This window comes from Varroa destructor, unplaced genomic scaffold (assembly GCF_002443255.2).
Source record: "Varroa destructor unplaced genomic scaffold, Vdes_3.0 BEIS01000007.1, whole genome shotgun sequence".
Classification (NCBI taxonomy): domain Eukaryota; kingdom Metazoa; phylum Arthropoda; class Arachnida; order Mesostigmata; family Varroidae; genus Varroa; species Varroa destructor.
In genome coordinates, this window is record NW_019211460.1 from 33,884,048 (window position 1) to 33,901,616 (window position 17,569).

The 17,569-nt window shown below is 44.7% G+C and overlaps 1 protein-coding gene across 1 annotated transcript in view; it reads right to left on the reverse strand.

Moving 5' to 3' along the window:
• LOC111254769 (uncharacterized) overlaps positions 1–17,569 on the reverse strand; it is a 41,013-nt gene that overhangs the window by 21,186 nt on the left and 2,258 nt on the right. The window lies entirely within an intron of this gene.

Sequence of the window (17,569 nt, forward strand, 5' to 3'; positions counted from 1 at the left end):
AGGCTAGAGTACCACAGACCATGTGCCATTTGAGCATAACACGGCGACGAATGACCATGCTCCGATATCTGTAGGTAAATCTGTACAATGTACTGCCTATATGCGTACATGTGCATACGCGATTACTTGCAATCACATCGGCTTGATTCAAGTCAATAACAATGATAACTGTGTGTAGTTGTATATCGATGCTACCATAGCAGTCGGTGCCTGTCAAGACTGCTAATGGCGACGATGGGTGTACTGTTGTAGAAAAAATAATCATTTTCAAGATCGTTTCGGCGGGGAGAGATGACAATCGACTCCAATCTGCCGCTCGTCCTTTGATCGGGGAAACTGTTTTTCCTGAGTAGGGTGAGATTCTTTTGGGGGAGTAATGGTAGGAGGTCCAATAGATGGCCCTCGCTACAGCGGCCTTATTGCAACGACGGGACCCATTTGATCATAGGTAGAGACCCAGCAACCGACAATCAAAGTTGGAGCCTCCTTCAATCTGCCCGCTTATCCCCCTTCCAACTCTATTGTTCTATGCCAACGAACTGGTCCCCAGAAAACAATAGTAAGCGAATGGAAAAGACGATTAAATGAATTGAGAGCCGATTACGCTCTGATACAAGTTGTCCCTACATAAAGCTAAAAAGTATATACATATGTATATATTTCATGGATCATTGCGTCCACGAAAGCTGTTCTCCGTTCTGGACGGGTGTTTAAATGCGCAAAGCCAAGCATGTTCCACATATATGTGCATATGTGAAACGATTAGTTTTCCCGTGGAGATTAGCATCTGTAAGGAATCCTTTGAAGGAATTAGACCGACTTTCTCTCTATACAGATCTTTCCTCTGAAATTGAATCGGACTCCGCTACTCAATTAAAAAGCGTTTTCGTCGTTGTCAGCGTACTTTGTCGATGCCTTATATAGTCCTTGATCTGAAAGGCTTCCAACTAGACCCAATTAACTACCAAGTACACTTTTACCGAGCTCATATATAAGCTATACTCTCTTCGATACATACAACGGACATAACGTACATAATTGGCGATCGGCACTATTAGGTGGAGTGTATTCGGGAAAGATGTCCATCCCGGGAATACTTTATCGACCTTTGGGCGTAACAAGTGGTTTTCCTGTGGCCAGATAGATTGTCTTTATCTTTTCGTGCTATTTGATGTGTATGCCCATCTCATCACTCGATCGATTTCGTATTGTCCTAGTCTATTATCATCCGCCGTCAGTGACATCTCATGAATGTATTTGCCCACTCGTCCTTTTTGTTACCTACGATTAGACCTGTTCGACTTCAAGCAAAGCTCAAGGTAAAACTTGTTTCAACTTTCGTAAAAGGTACGTTGAGCGAAGTATGGCAACTTAACAGCGGCAAACCATACACAGTAAGATATACACTCATGATTTAAGCAGCCAATTTTAGCTGAATTCAATTAATTTACTAATCGATGTGTGCAATAGTCGAAAACATGTGCTTAGCACCCCCCTGGATAGGGGAGATTGGCCTCGTATACGCAGCATTAACAGGGTCTATCAATTTAGTATCGCTTAATCAATGTGCATGTCAAAATAATCGTGCTCATATCATTTTAACAAGCCCAGCCCAGATAACTTTTTAAGGCTAATAATTAAACCACACGTTGCTGGTAGTTGTATGGTTTGTCCGAGCTCTACGTTCCTCTCTGGAGATAGACAGCAACGGGGCCGTTTCTTCGGCCTGTTTCGTCTGCTCTCATTTGAGACGCTACTGGTATCCAGGCCGACATTCGCAACGTGTTAGTTATTTCTAACTGCGGCTGATGACTGGTTGGGTGAGCTAGCACCGGTAGCAGAAGCTATATAGTACAACAACCTGAGTCGTACCAAGGGGCACCTTTCACCCTGTTTCCCTAATAGGACTACGTCAAGTCGTCTTTCGTCGTCGCATTGCGATCGTCACGGCACTAGAAGCCAGTGGGCGGCTAGACCTTGTCAGGTAGGAGTAGCAGGGAGAAGCTTTCTCCGGAGCAGCAGCAACAGTCAGTTGACTGTTGCTGCTCCAGGTTGATCTGAGACTGCAGCGGGGGGGGGGGGGGGGGGGGGGGGGGGGGGGGGGGGGGGCAAGGGGGTCAGTAGATGGGTGAAGCGGCTGTCGAGCGGTCCTACGGGCTGACGAGCCAGAGGCCAGAGACCGTCGCTTGAGGAGCACTACGGGGTGAGGGAGCGTCCCTAATTAGTGATGCATTATTGACGAGCCTTTTGACGTGCGGGGGTCGCCGGAAAGGGAAACGAAGAAAGAGAGGGCGGCAGGAGACGTCGAATAGTGTCCCCCCCCCCCCCCCTGCCGCCCCGTCGGGCTGACGAACCTCCGGTCGGCTGTCTTCATGCGTGTGGGAAGGTGGAGGGGGTGCGTGGAGGTGGGTCTGTTTAGGGCTACATAGAAAGAAGGACATCGATGACAGCCGAAAATGACCACCCGCTCATATCGGATGGTATTAAGTGGCTCAAATTGGAACAACGAGTTGGGTCAGCTAAGCAGGACATACGCGTCCTGCAGCTGACGCCCAGTTGTTCCCATTAGGGATTCCAAATTTTTCGTGAAGATAACGAGTGTGACTGCTGTGAGTCTGTACGGATTTTGCTAAAATTATTTTCTCGCAGGAATTCCATCTTCTGGTATAGTATTTAACGAAGTGTTACCTGAATTGAGTTTCCTAAGGACTCGATCACAGAAGAGTATCTGCTTCATAGATTAGCACACCTAAGCTCGATATAGGCGACGTCGGCATGTAGTGAAACTTCGTTACAGATACCTGTTACAATCGCAAAGTCAATTGCGGATGCATTCAAGTAAGCACCATTGTACTCATTCGAGGCTATGTAAATGCGTACGCTTATTTGCTGTTTTCACCTAAAACCTATTGTCGCCTCGTTGTTTATTCGCGCTGGGTCACTTTAACGGCTCGATCCCCTCCCGCTAGCTGGCAGCACCTCAAGCCGAAGCCGGCTCAAGCAAGCTCCCGATGCTACTTATCCAGTCGTCGTGTTGTCAGCGCCTACTACAACGTAATTGCAGCTAGTTTGTTCCCCTACTATACGCTGTCAACCAGCGCCTTTGTTAACCTGTCAGAGATCAAAAAACGAGCAGACAGCTGTTACCGCCGATCTAGCGTTGCCTCCGGCAGCTCGTCGCACGGCTGCATATCGCTACAATGTGCTAGTAAAGCTCCTCAATGATTTGAAGTACCTAAGATCTGTCAGGTTCACCGCTACCAATAAACACATCACGCGCAATCAGTATCCAGTTTTTCTATCCGCGCTTACTTTTCGTCTACGAGTCAACCGCACTGGTGCAAGGCAACATCACATCAGAAGCAACTACCCCTCTACCCCGAAAGAGATGATCATTGCACAGAGAGGAGCAGGGGGTACGAGGAGAGTCACAATGAGTGCAATTGGAGCGGCTTGCTTTTTTTTTGCCAATCTGAGTTGAGAACAAAGAAGTCGCCGAATAGCTAAAGGCAGTTTTGATCCAATTGGTGAGCAGCAACCGTTCATTGTGCCCATGATGAGTGCTATTCTAGTAGTACTTAATGCTAGCCAAAATTGGAACAGTACTCATCCGGATGCACAACGCTTGTCTTTTATACGTCCTGCTTTCGCACTTCAACACTCGACAACGCGAGTACGAATGTTTTTATGATGATAATGATGGCAGGATGACGTTGGTGACGGGAATGGTCCTTGCGGGTCACAGGGAAATCTACTGATACACAGAAGTACTATTGCGGTGTTTTTCTACTAATTCTGCGATTAAACCCGGTGATTCTGCCAGCGAGCGGTGCCATTTGCTAAAAAACGTTCGACTATTGTATCGTTACCCATCTTAAATTTTCATCAGACTCGACAACTTGAAAGATAACGTTCGAAAGGCAATACCGTGGGTACTGAAGATAAAAGCGAAAAAAAAAAAAACTTGAGAACGGACTATTGTCGCAATGAGGCCAACCTTCCTAGGTAACAGGCGCACAACAACCCCTGCTGCCGATACTGAATGAATATGATAACGTGACCTTAACCCTAACACTCTATATATAAAGAACAGCATTTTATATCAAAAATAAAATGTCGCGCAAAGCGATTCTGATTGGTAACGAGTGCGCTTGCCAGCTTTCCTCGAGTCTCTCTGCCTTGTTTCGGTTCCCCATAGTCATGACTGTAGTAGATATGAAAGGTCGGGCAATGCATGTTTTGATGCGCAATACATTTCAGGTGATTTCAATGGCGGTGTAATAAAAAGAAAGAAAAAAGGACTCCGCATATTAGTTAAGTCCAATTTATCAGATCTTGGTTACGGCGTTCCAACTCGATCGATACGTGCCAGGATCGATACGGACATATGCTTTCTAGTCTTATACACACTGCTCTAGGTAATGAAGATGAATCATTGATGCCGCACCACTATGACTGTAAACTTACCTTCGAGGTAATATAGGGGTACTTAGATTGAATTGAAAATACTATAACATGTAAAGAAGCACGATCCTCACTTTTATCTAGTTTTTAATGAAAACAATGCAAAACTGATGATTTTTTTTTTTTGAGGCTTGTACCACGGCATGTGTGTCTGTAAGAAAAATCATTAAGTATCTTCTCGATTGCTGGGTAGTGCTGGTACAAATAAACTGTAAAAGGAGTTCGGTAAAGTTGGTTAAGGGAAAAGTTCAAAGGTTCAAGAGATGATTTCGACAAGAATGAACAAGGACTGCAATAGGCCAGCGATCCGTGAAATGTACCCGCGAGGACCACTCAAACAATTTCAGCACAAGAAGTAGATGAGAACGTTTGAAAAAGCTGAAAAAACTCTATAAATAATAACAGAGATATAATAAGGCCACTGGCGTTTGCAAGCAAAAAGGATGAATCCTATAGGTAGCCGACTTTGTGACTGGAGCTTACGTGTAGACAACATTTTACATTAGCATAACTTTGTTCACTATTAACAGGTGCTACTAGTCTGTCTGTAAACAACAGGAACTCAATGAGCCGGGTTCACAGAAAACAATAATGCTTCATGTAGGCACAAGCAAGGCTGAAGCCTAATAAATAGGTAGAGTGTATACCATTACGCTTCATATCTGAACGTAAAAAAAAGTCCTAGAGTGAATAAAACGCATTCAAAGACCGTTTAAATATGTTACCTAATATATAGACAGTCAATGCTGTTCTTTGAGGACGAGAGCGGGTGCTGCATATATGTATATATGTTATACTATATATATATATATATATATACAGTATAACATATGCCGAGAAGAGTAAGGCCAAGTTTGATGACAAACCTCTTAAGCATCGATTATGTCAGCTTTTAACCGTTGAAACGACAGCTTTTATGCTATCAAAGATACAGATTGTGGAAGCCAATGTGTAGCGACGCATACAGCTTTGTCCTTCATTAGCATAAAAGCGATGTTTTTGAGCCCCTGAAGTATTAAGAGGTGGAGGAATGGAGAGTCACTTACTCATGGTTTGCCACAAACCACCTGTTATCAGTAGCACTCGTTAAAGTGAAGACCGAAAATTCGAACTCGGCGAACTATTTGTATTCTCTCTCTAATGACAGGTCCTTACATCTGACAGACCGATGAGGCCTGGCGCGACGAGATCTTTGTCTGGCCGATCGAATTGTTCCCGACGACAAGGCCGACGTGTTCCCGTTGGAGCGCTTGGGGGTCGCGTGCAGGGAAAACGAGGATTCGGGATCTGTGTGTGCGTCGGTAGGGGTTCATCCTTTTCCACCTCGTCTCCCAGCACCAGCCACTAGCCAGCCAACGAAGCGGCCAAAGCCATTGGAAGGTGAATACATTCGGTAAGAGTATGTGCCGGTCGTGTGTTTGCTCTCGTATGGTGATAGCTGTGTATTGGGTTCCGCTAGCGTTTCTAGTAGTTTGCCTTTCTGTCTGTCTTCCTGGATGATGACGGCCGTGGTGTTTCCGCTCACTGATTTCGAGAAGCTAAAACTCTATCCAGTCCGCCCATCCAGCACCCGCCCAAGTAGCGTCAAACTATTGAAGACACCTGCTGTTGCTGCTGCTAAGCGCTACATCCGAACACTGCGCACAGCTGCTGTAGCTGGAGAAAGGCGGGCAGTAGCGAGCGATACATAGAAATCGAAGAAGCAATACCGACCAAACAGAAGGAAAGTCAGACAAGCGCAAGTGAGATTTTGTGAGAAAAAAAGTGAGAGAGAATAAGAGAAAAACCCAGTCCGGCGACGTAGCCCACCTCGACGATAGCAGTACACGATGTAGACAGATAGGCACACACTAGGACAGCGTTTATAGCAGAGGCAGTAGTGCGGACAAGAAGAAGTACCTGCCGCTCAACAAGTTTGCAAACACCTCACATCATCCAGCTCGATGATTCTGCAGGCAATGGAATACACGAACGACCAGCCGAATCGCTAATACGAACAGCTAACTCAGCGTCGTTTGTCGATAGACACTGAGACGCTTTGGTATGTAATGTAAAAAAGCAGCGGCATAGCACGAGAAGAAGATATCTTGGGTGCAAAGCTAATAGGCCCTGGGTACCATTCGTGTTCAGACGAGCTGACTGTGTGAAGTTGATTCCGACCGCACATCAGCTGTTCAACGCGGACATTATTATTCTCCTGCGGGCCAGGCAGGACGAGGACCCTTCAGAGAGTTACACTCCTGACCGCCAACGATGCATCACCAACGATCTACTGTCGTGAATGCAGCTACAGGCCAAACACACAAAGAGATGAATTTGAGGTCGAGGATGATTCGATCTTCATCAAGCGCGGGGAAAATCGAGGTCTCTACCCACGACAAGGTTGTGCGTGGAGATACTGACTATTTATTCTATATGTGCCTATTTTTGTGCATGCATTCGTATATACCATTTACAACGAAAGTTTTGAAAAATTTCAGGGAGAGCATCGTTCATTGTTGGCCCTTGGGAATGGCGCAAAAGTGTCTGTCTATGGCAGACCATACTTGATACTGAATTAAGAGGACTTTACAAATAAATGCAGAACATATTAATGGTACATTGTTCATCTAAAGTTCCTCATTCCTCCTAACGATATGTGTGTGGGGCAAGAACAAATCCCCAAGACAGTATCTAAAATGGGAAATTAGTATTTTTCTTACGAGAACAACTTTACTATTTATTTCTTACCTCATTGTTACTGGTAGTATTAATGTAAAATTTATATGACTATGTGTCTCACACGTTTAGCCTCGAAAGACACCGTCATGTAACACACATGTGTTATACTATATGATTTGCGTAAATGAGAAAAATATTCGAAGCTTCAACTTTCGGTATAGAGTAGTTTGATGAGCTTACATCAGTCAACGTATAGCAATATAGGCAAAGACGTCGTTGTTTTCAATTATGATGATGAGTGATGACTTTTTTTTTTTGTATATTTTTGTAAAGTCCTAAGTCAAGCGATACGTTTTGGTGGACGAAATGTAACGATGTCTATCTAGAAGTACGTGTGTTCGACTGTAGTAACAACAGCAGTAGTTGAAGTTGGTGTATTTGTCGATAGTTGACGCTGGTCTTGCCGGCCAGCAGATAAGTCGACAGATAAGTTGTTCGAGTAGTACTACTACCAGATGGTCCTTTTAAGGTCGAATAGAAATGAAGCAGGGGGCTGCACTGACTTCACATGTCCTCTTATCGCTGCCGATCACATCAGTCTAGAGCAAGCAGAAAAATAAGAAGCCCGGTCCGCTTGAGCTGCATTAGGACAAGGCCTCGTTGGATCAGGTATAGTAATGGCATTTGCTTCAAACTGTACAATTAAACCGATGAGGGAGCTCGCGCAGGTAGCCTCTGCCCGTTTATCATCTACTTAACATGTAGAATTGTTTAACTTGCTAAAGCTGTACGAAAATATATTTTTCGAAGGTAAAGGGCGTTCATTTGCACTCGCGCACTATGTCACACCATATCGAATAAATATGATCTTGTTCTTCTCCATCTTAAAAAAAAAACTCTACTTATTTGGACCATTATATTCCATTTAGGCCAGTAGCCTAAAAATTCCATTCGTATTCCATTACTGCATTCGACCGCGTGCTAGAGAACATGAATCTAGAGTACGAGTCGGCCGTTTTTCCCGCTCCTTGAAACGGTGATCAGGCGGGATGGATAATTTGGTCACGTGCGGGTGTCATCCGCCCACCTACAAGTCATCATCATTATTGTTCGACTTCTCATAGTAAACAGGAAAATAGATGAAGTCATTATTTGAAGGTCGTTGAAAGCGACGCCTCTCTATTGGCCAGGAAAATCGAAGGGATTCACTGAAGATCTGCTTTAGAGCGCTTCATGGGAATCCGCGCGCTGTTATAAACAGCTCAGTAGAGATGGGCTTTCGCTACCTTGGCTCAATAACGAAGAGCAGTGTGAAGTTTTACTAGAAAAAGAGCCATTATGAATTAGTCGGCTGCTCGGATCGGGAGGCTGGTTTGCAAAGCTTAGCAAAGTTGATTTATCGACTCTTATATGCGTAAGAAAACCAAGTCTGCAGACCTGATATCTCCAGTATACATTATAAAAATAGTAAAGCCAGTTTAAATGCGTACTCTAGGCTGGATAGACCTGCCACTGTGGACCTGCCCAAACATATATGAGATCCATTAGAACAGTTCGCATAAGGCAAACGATGAGTTATTAATTATGTGTCTTACTCTTCAATACTAACAAAAACTTGTCGTTTAGAAATTTTCAAGACCTCACATGCGACGATCGCTGACAGACTTCACTATGATTTTTTTTATCAGTATCATGAAGCCCTAAAGATATATAATGTAGGCCAAAAATTGGCATAACATTAGTACCATGTTTCCATTATCATCTTTTTATGCACGTTGGCTAATGTGGTACGAAGTCCATCAGCCATGCACAGGGAAAATTCAGGCCGATCGTTCCATGCTTGAGGATGCTGACTTCGCTAAACAAACAGCGCCTTCTAATTATTAGAAGGATCTAAAGGCATTGAAAGTGCTTCATTTGAGCACCTCATTGACAATTTTGATGGACCGACTTTTCAAGTGTGATGCTATATGACTGTTTCGAGATGTGGTTATCACAATAGCATAAATTTGACTGAATAATAAATATCACGTGATTCTTCCTCTAGCTTCCATTTTTGTATGGTTCCTTTGTCACGATCTGCATAGAAGTTTAAGCCTTTCCCATAATTGGATGTACGGTCATCAAGGAGATAGCACCGAGCGAGGATGTTCTGGCGTTCGTTATCATCTATCGAAGAAGAAGAAGAAGAAATGAATCATGTCTCGTCAGTTTGCGTATCCAATCGGGATTCCCTTTAGATGATAACGGATGTTTAAGTAGAATATGTGGACCAGTTAGGAATTAGGAGTATGTGTCTATACCTGAATATACATTGTATATTTGGTACCAACCATATGACTATGTATACGATCACGAAACGCAGCAAAAGCCCGAGGAAATTCAGCAAGCAACACTATCCGGCAGCCTCTATTGCTCATCTGTACTCTATAGACACATATATACATACTAAGCATTGGCCATCTTTGTACGCGACGTGCAGTGTACTACGAACAGTACGAGTGCTACGAGGTACATTCTACTTTATCTCGACTACAATAATATATAAGATGCGTAGCACGCCCAGACAGAGCTTTTCAGGCACTCTCCGTTGCTGACGCTGCACTTGCTAATCTCTGCTTGCGATCTTCGGCTTTCGAGAGCAGCTTCGGAACACGGAGGCTTTGGTTGACGGGCGATGCCAAATAGCCGCTGCCGTGGATTCTGCTGCTGCCTCTGGAGCGATGCAGAGCTCAAATACATGACAGTACTAGCAGCACCTTCAGATGTTTCCTCTCGTTGATCGGGAAGGCTGGCCGGCCGGTCCGCCGGCCGGCCGGTCGGTCGGTCGGCCGGTCGGTCGGTTGTCGTGCTTTCGAATCCTGAACAAGTCAGTCGAGATTGTCGTCCATCAGGAGAGTGGCGGCAGGCAGGCGCTCAGCCATCATCAGAAGTCCCAGGGGAGAAAAAGCTGCACTGTGCGAGGTTTCCAGTGACAACAGAGCTAGTAGCGACGCTAACAGCAGCAGCGGCGGCAGTAGCAGAACACAAAATGACGATGACGACGATGAAAAAGCGAACTCCTCTGCGTAGCACTGTATTTGCCATCTTCGTCAGATATCTTCCCCTCAAAACTCTCAGTCGTTTCCAAAGCAGCTCAAGGCAGGTTGCAATAGAGGACACGATCTCTTGCTCTTGTTGCAAGCAGCTTTACTCGCGTCAGAATAAAAATATGGTCCGGGGTCGATTTAGCGGCTGGTGCCAAGGCTGCCGGCAAAGTACCACTCACAGCGATAAACGGCCACATCGGCCGATCGCCATATCGTGAGACGACATGCATGTAGGTATGTATGTAGTTCAACGGCGTTCGTCATGCCAACGGGGGGAGAGGGGGAGGGGGGAGGGGGGTACAGGTTTAGTGGTGAGGAACGACACTCTGAGAGCGTTGAGTGCACAGCAAAATTCTCGGGCACTAAGAGTCAGGAATCAAGAGTCACGTTGCCACGCGTACAGGTCAGGAAAGTGGTAGTTGGAAGGAAGCGTGAAGTCGTTCGCAGTTCCAATTCCAGTAGGAACCATCGAATCATTGTCCTACCAGCAGCATTTGAATGGGGACTAGTGAACGGTGAGCATAGTTCGAAAATTAAGGACAAGATTAACGTTCCCTACAGCTCAAACGACAACAATAACAACGCAGGACGAGGTTATTGTCAGAGCGGAAGCACATAAGGTTGGCCTGTTCTTGTTGCCGCCATCAGCAGCGTCAAAAGCATGCATCATCGAAGGTAATAACAAGTGTCGGATTTCCCTCTGCTATCCGGCGCAGAGCTCGACAGATATTTCGTTCCTTTTCCTTGCTTTGTTCCTATCTCTGATCTATCAATGAGAAAAACGTTTTACTTTACGAGAGGAAATCGCTTAATGCGCTTTTTGAGAAATCCGGTGCTTTTCTTTTCGCAAAGAAAATGTTAGAAAAACAAGAAAGTAACAAAAAAAATCAGTTTACTCCAAAGGGAGTGAGTTGGTTGGGAAGATAAGCATTTCAGTGGAGGGGAGCCCAGAAGGCGAAAATACATTTTGAGGCGTACCAGGTCTCAAATTCTGTTTAAGAGTTAATAACTCGTATTTGTACGTTTTAGTCATGCTGATCATTTGATGCTAGATATACAAAGTAGCACGCTAGCTGCTGAAGAACGACACCAGTGTAAATAAATTTAAAATGTCCAAGACGTCTCAAAACAAGCGCTCATTGTCTCTTCGACTGCTTCCAAGCACCTCTCCTGGTCCCCCACGTCGACTATTCTAGTGACTATTTATTATAGAATAAGTATACGACTAATAATCACTAGTTATTTTTGTCCTTTTTTTCCTTTTTCTTGAAACTCCAGTTACGGACATTCTTCGGTCAGGTAGTTGTTAAGCCCTTCTCAATGCACACTGGACAGCCCGAATCGGTTCCATCGCATAACCGCAAAAATTATATGCGCTTCCCAATACGCACATCTACATAAACATTCCAATTTTATATTTAATGTACAATATTATTAAAAACTAGCGTCTAGGCAGAGTAAAGGCAAAGATTTGAACTAAGCATCTGATGCATCAAGTGAAAACGTTCACTTTAAGTTGTTCCTGGACTTTGTATAATCCTCTTTGCCCGCAATAAAAACTCAATTCGATGCAGTGTCCCACGTCTGAGATGTTTCTTACGGATTGTACTGCGGCCATGCTATGGCCCATCTATAATACATGACTTAGTCGCCTTTCGGCCTACCGACATCGCCAAAACATCAAAGCCGATTCGCTGGGAAAAATCGTCCGGCAGTTATTCCATCTAACCGGTCGAACGGTCGCGATTTACTAAGTACATACAATTTATTTATCTGGTTTGCTGTCATTTCCGTGCTCTGAAGCAGGCTGCTTAATGCTGTCAAACTGGTCAAACGGAATGAAACCTTCCAATCCTTTGAAGGTTTCCTTAATGGCCGTCACTGCAATCACCGCTTGTATCTCTGTTGGTTTGCAACAAATCATGAAGCAATAAAATAGTGACAGTAATAACAAGTTCGTTATGTACGTATAGTATTATAGCAAGAACAATGCCCTTAGTGTTAGACAAGGGGCTGTATCATTGTGTATGTGGACCAGTTTGTATATGTGCCCGACGTATGTTTCAGATACTCTATACATTCACCTACCCGAATGTCTAAAGAGACACCCATGCTTCACTTTCGGCTCTCTACATCTCATAGCCAGAGCTCGATCGCTCAGTGAGGTCTGTAAAAATTCTCGACTACACTATGCCGATGCGTTACGTTCGTCCTTAGGAACGAGCGTCACAATAGCCCACAAATACGCATATGAGATTCTTGTGGTTCTATGCCACATTGTGGGGATATGTAATGTTATACAATATGCCTATCTCAATAAAGAAGGACATTTCGAAAGAAAGCACGCGAAATCCAAACACGCGACCTATCCACGCGCCTCTAATTTAGGCCTGGCGGCTCGCCTGAACTATTGAGTGCTGATAAACGCGTACACGCATTGCACGCTAACCCGATGTAGCCGGGTAGGTGTGATACGCCGCTGATCACAGACAGATAGCATCCTCACAGATACTGCTAAATAAATTGCATTGAGGTAACATACAGCTGCGCTTTCAGCTTACTACAATCCCCTAAAAACTGTTCCGTTCGCACCATAAATAAATAAACATGTACTTATTGATTATATGTATATATACATATATATATATATAACTATTGAGTACATATATATTATAGCAGAATGTTATGGTAGCCCATATAATGGTGAACAGAATTCTTGATGTCATGTTCAGGTCCTAAGGTACAGTTGATTTCTTACAGGTCATCCAGGTGTATCGACCCTTTATATATACTTGGGTCCTGCAGAACTCGTCCATGAATGTTTCCCTTCGGAATTAAAAGATGCTGCTGCCACATCTGGTTGATGGTGGTAAATTGCATAGATGGATGCATCGGGTTGATACTTACTATTCAATGTTAGATCGAGTTACTTTATTGAAGTATTCCTGGGCCGGGTCGACTGTAGTCACTATCAGCGCTATCATCGTCGCTGCCGACTAACCAACTAACCTTTCTGTTAGCGTGCGCGTAAGCTTCTAATAAGCACCCGATCGGGAATTAGTCTCGATCTACGACCGTTCTGGGCCCTTGCACGCTTCTGACAGCGGCCTATGCTTTTGCTGCAAAGCAAAGCTTAGTTCGTACCAAGACGCCCTACTTCGCCACTCGAGTAAGCTATAAAATCGTCTATTAACGCTTAGTAGCTAGCCTAGTTGGGTGGCTATTGTGCAAAATTGGCCGCTTTCGCCAAGTGAGACCCTTCTAACTAAATATGCCACCGGGGGCTGGGCGTCGTCTACCCAACTGATGTGGCTAGAGCCACGGTTAATGTCAGAGTGGTCAGTTGGGAAGAAACGCATTTAATCTTTTGCCTTTTGTCAGTCTTCTTTTTTTTTGTTTTTCCGCTTGTCAACACTTTGTTCAGTAGCTGCTTCCTTCCCTCCTAGATAGCCAGTTGTTTGCTCGTGCAGCAACTCCTGGCCGCTTGGTAGGCAAGTGTAGTGAGTCGCACAACTAGCACAAGGAGAATAAGAAGGACTTGTTGGGAACAAGTGATCACATAGTAACAGGGACTGGCAGGGATCATGAGTGTTCCTTCTTTCTGCTACGTTTTTCGTAGGGGTGATACTACGGCTAAGTCTACGGCCGGTCAAGCGCCGGCTGCCCGATTCGTTCGGGAGGCCAAGTCAAAGGTGGCAAGCGAACGAGCAAATCAGATGGAGAAGCCAGTAAGAGGTCAGCTAACCAGCTCTCCTGGGGAATAGGCTTTGCTAAGAGAGTTTCATGCCAATTCTAGCTTAGTAATTTCTACCGCGGCGGTTCCCGCAGCTACATCGGTAAGGGCGGAGCTGCACAGGGTATGGCTGCTGAATGCACTCAGGGTTGATGTCGGCAAGTAACCCCTCACTTCATCTGTCTTTAGCTGTTCTTTGCCCCCTGGAGAACGGATCCAGCATTTTGTCCCTCTTTCTCAACCTCTTGTAGGCTATCTCGCCTTCTCTCTGTTGTGGATGCGTGCGTGTATCTATCTACCCTTTTTTTGCTACACACCAATCCAAGCCAGCCCATGAAGGGCTGAGCTTGCCGGGATAAAGCTGACCGATAATAGCTAGTCTGCACCCTTTTGAGCCACTGATATTTTTATACGAGAAAGTGGAGTACGTGTAGTATAATGCAATAATTTCAGAGAAGATTTCCGCTCTTAATCGACAATTCCGGCTCGGATTTTCAGAGTTGCAATGGCCTGGCTTCTACTGGATTGGAAGCCTGGACCAATTCTATTTTAACGTTGGCTTTCAATACTGAGATATGCATATACCGAAGTGTGGTCCTAAATAGGCTAAAGGCCGAATTTGTTCGTTATTTGAGTCGGACGTGTTTGCTTATCTGATGCGCAAATGATGATGAGCAAACGAAACAATCACAAATCTTAACGTTCATATTCGCGAAGAAAATAATCTCCTAGTGAGATTTTTTGATTAGGCAGATATATATTACGCTGCTAGATGAGCACATTTATAATTATAAATAACAGTAAGTTCATATAGATGGAATGTTACCAATCCGTCTAACATAGTTGCCTCGTATTGGCTTTTCGTTAGCTAGTACTTGCCTTTGCGCTTCTGGTTTGCTCTGTTTCAATGAACAATATGATTCTTTCGCGATGAAATGCCATCATACACGATCGTCGAGATCCATATGGCATACCTCTATATGAGAATATCAGTAAGTGCACTCAAATGAGTGTATCGCGTACGTTTCAACAGTTACGACTGCCTCAGCACGTACCTGCCTCTATTTTTATCCCATAACAGTTACCACTGCGGATCTTTCTCAAGCTGCCTTTGCTTGCCGGCGGATTTGTTGGATAGCCTTTCGAGGGACTATTCCATTCTCCCCTGTCTCCTCGTTGCTGGGCTGTTCACCGAAACCAGTAACCACGAGTCACACAAGTAAAACCAGACGCCCAGACGATTGGATCAAGAGAGGGAATCGAAAAAGACCGGACGGGGCGTGGAAGGGGCGAAGGAGAGAATGTTTGAAGCAGGTAGGCAGGAACCGAATAGGGGACACAGCAATAATAAATAAAATATCCAATTGGGAACAATATACGACACTCGGATAGCTCGCGCAGGATGCGATCGGATCCGATCCGATCCGATCCGATGTCGCCTGTCCCTGGAGACTCCTTCATCGTTACACTTCGAGCATGGACGAGGACGAGAGAGTGGCAGAATCACATACATAAGCAACTACTTAACGTTACCAGAGTTGCTGAAGATGCCCCTGTTGCTGTTATTGCATAGCAACGCATTGACTTGTTATTGCACCGTATAGACAGCTGCGTTTTGTACAGTATCATTCAATCGCTGACCGCTGCTATCACTGGCAGTTAGTCTCCGATAGATCTGGTACCCAGATGCTAAAACGACACTAAGTGTTAGCATCGCAGCAGCGGCAGCTGTCGAAATACACCGTTTAGATAGAATAACTTCCTGCTTCCATTCTGTTACAGTCGGCCCTATTTTCTGTATAGTCGAAAGACTGTCACCTGGGTCAGTACTATAAAATAGTAGAATAGATAGAACGACGCCTACTTCGCCCAATCACAATCATTTATATGATGGATTATTTTTTGTTCTTCTCCGGTTGAACGTTAAATATGTTGGATATATTCCTATCAGTGACAAAAGTAATACGTCAGCTTAAGCTAGAAAAAGCGGACCTAGTTGAAGTCAAGCTACCCCTTATGTACACTCACACAACGTTCTCAACAGCTGTGTAGCTATATCCGATATCATTGCACACGACGAATATTTTATCAGGCAATTACCCGCGTTCAGGAGTGCTTTTCTGTCTACACGAAGTCTACTTTGCAGATCTATAGACTTGTCTCGGTTTAATCTGACCAACAGGGTAACACTAGAACAAGACTCAAACATGATATCACCAAGAATAGCACATCCAAGTAGGATCGCTCTATACTAAGTATAGCGATCAAGTAAGCCGTCGCTCCTCCGAAACAGAAAGGAAACCCCATAGACCGATTCCGTAGATTGTTCCTTGCTTCAGCCCCATCTCCTTCTTTTTCTCCTTTGGTTTATTATCCAGTTAGTCATCTTCTCGTCGTCGACTCATCAAGACACAGCCAATCGTGATCCGCTATCTTGGTCCATATGGGCCTAGGGGATACGCGGGGGAGTATTATGGTTAATTATTCGTCGTACCCTTGAGCTGCAACTCTCAGAATAGGCCCAGTGCTGCTAACTGCGCGCGTTGCCTGTTCTTCCTCCAGCCGATCGGTTTCTTGGTAAGCTGGCAAGCGGAAGCCGTCCACAGGATGAAAACAGTGCGCTGTATGATCCAATGATGGGAACTGAGGCAAGCAGAATAGTCAAGGTACCCTATCAAGAGCACCGATACCCGACTTCATCGGTCGTCTGAACTGAGTCCGTTCGAACAACTATACGGCCTGTACAGTGTCCATCCAGACCCTCGAGCTTCTGATTAGAAATCGAAGGAGTAAGGATTCTGAGTACTTCTTAGTCGCAAAGCAAGCACTCTACAACGCCGTTGTCTAACCCATTGCAAACTCGGTTTACATACGACCTTGGCTTGTTTAGGCCAGGGCTGGAAGCCTTCTATCTGCATTATTTTCGCACCGAGGATGGAAACCCTAGGGAGGGCAGCCGTGTGGTTAATGCACAGCCCGATTAAGCGACCCACGGTTGAAACGGAAAACGGTTAGATCGTTGTAATTGTTTCTGACGACTCTCTCTGTTCCGATCGGCCTTCACGGTACAAAATAATAAGGGTTAGGTTCAGTAGAATCAGAGCACTATACAGTGCGTTTTTCTCCGTACACGTACCAAAGCATACCGTATTACCTACAGTCTCTTGAACTGCTTTAGTGATCTGTTGGCTTTCTTCAGTTGACCACATCAAATGCTAAAGTGAACGTAGTAAGGTAAAAATATGAAAATAGCGTAGAAATACGAGCGTATATAATAAACATTGTATTAAGAGGAGCTCTAGATGTTTCACCCTTGACCGAACGATATATATTTAGTCGAACTTTGAAAAGAAACGAGATACCACATCGCCTGCGAACTGACAGATTTTTAGCGTGAAATACAAGAATCGAAACACGAAATCCAACATCAGTGATCTGAAAGGTGCTAAATCTCAAGATGGCTCAGGTTCATGCGCCACACTAACACCGTACCACGGGACGCTTTATAGAATTAACCGAATAGAAAGCCATTACATTATAAAGGAACCCTTTACACATTATACAGACCTTCATTTGAAAGACTAAACATATTCGCTACTTCCGCTACCGATAGAGGTGCAGC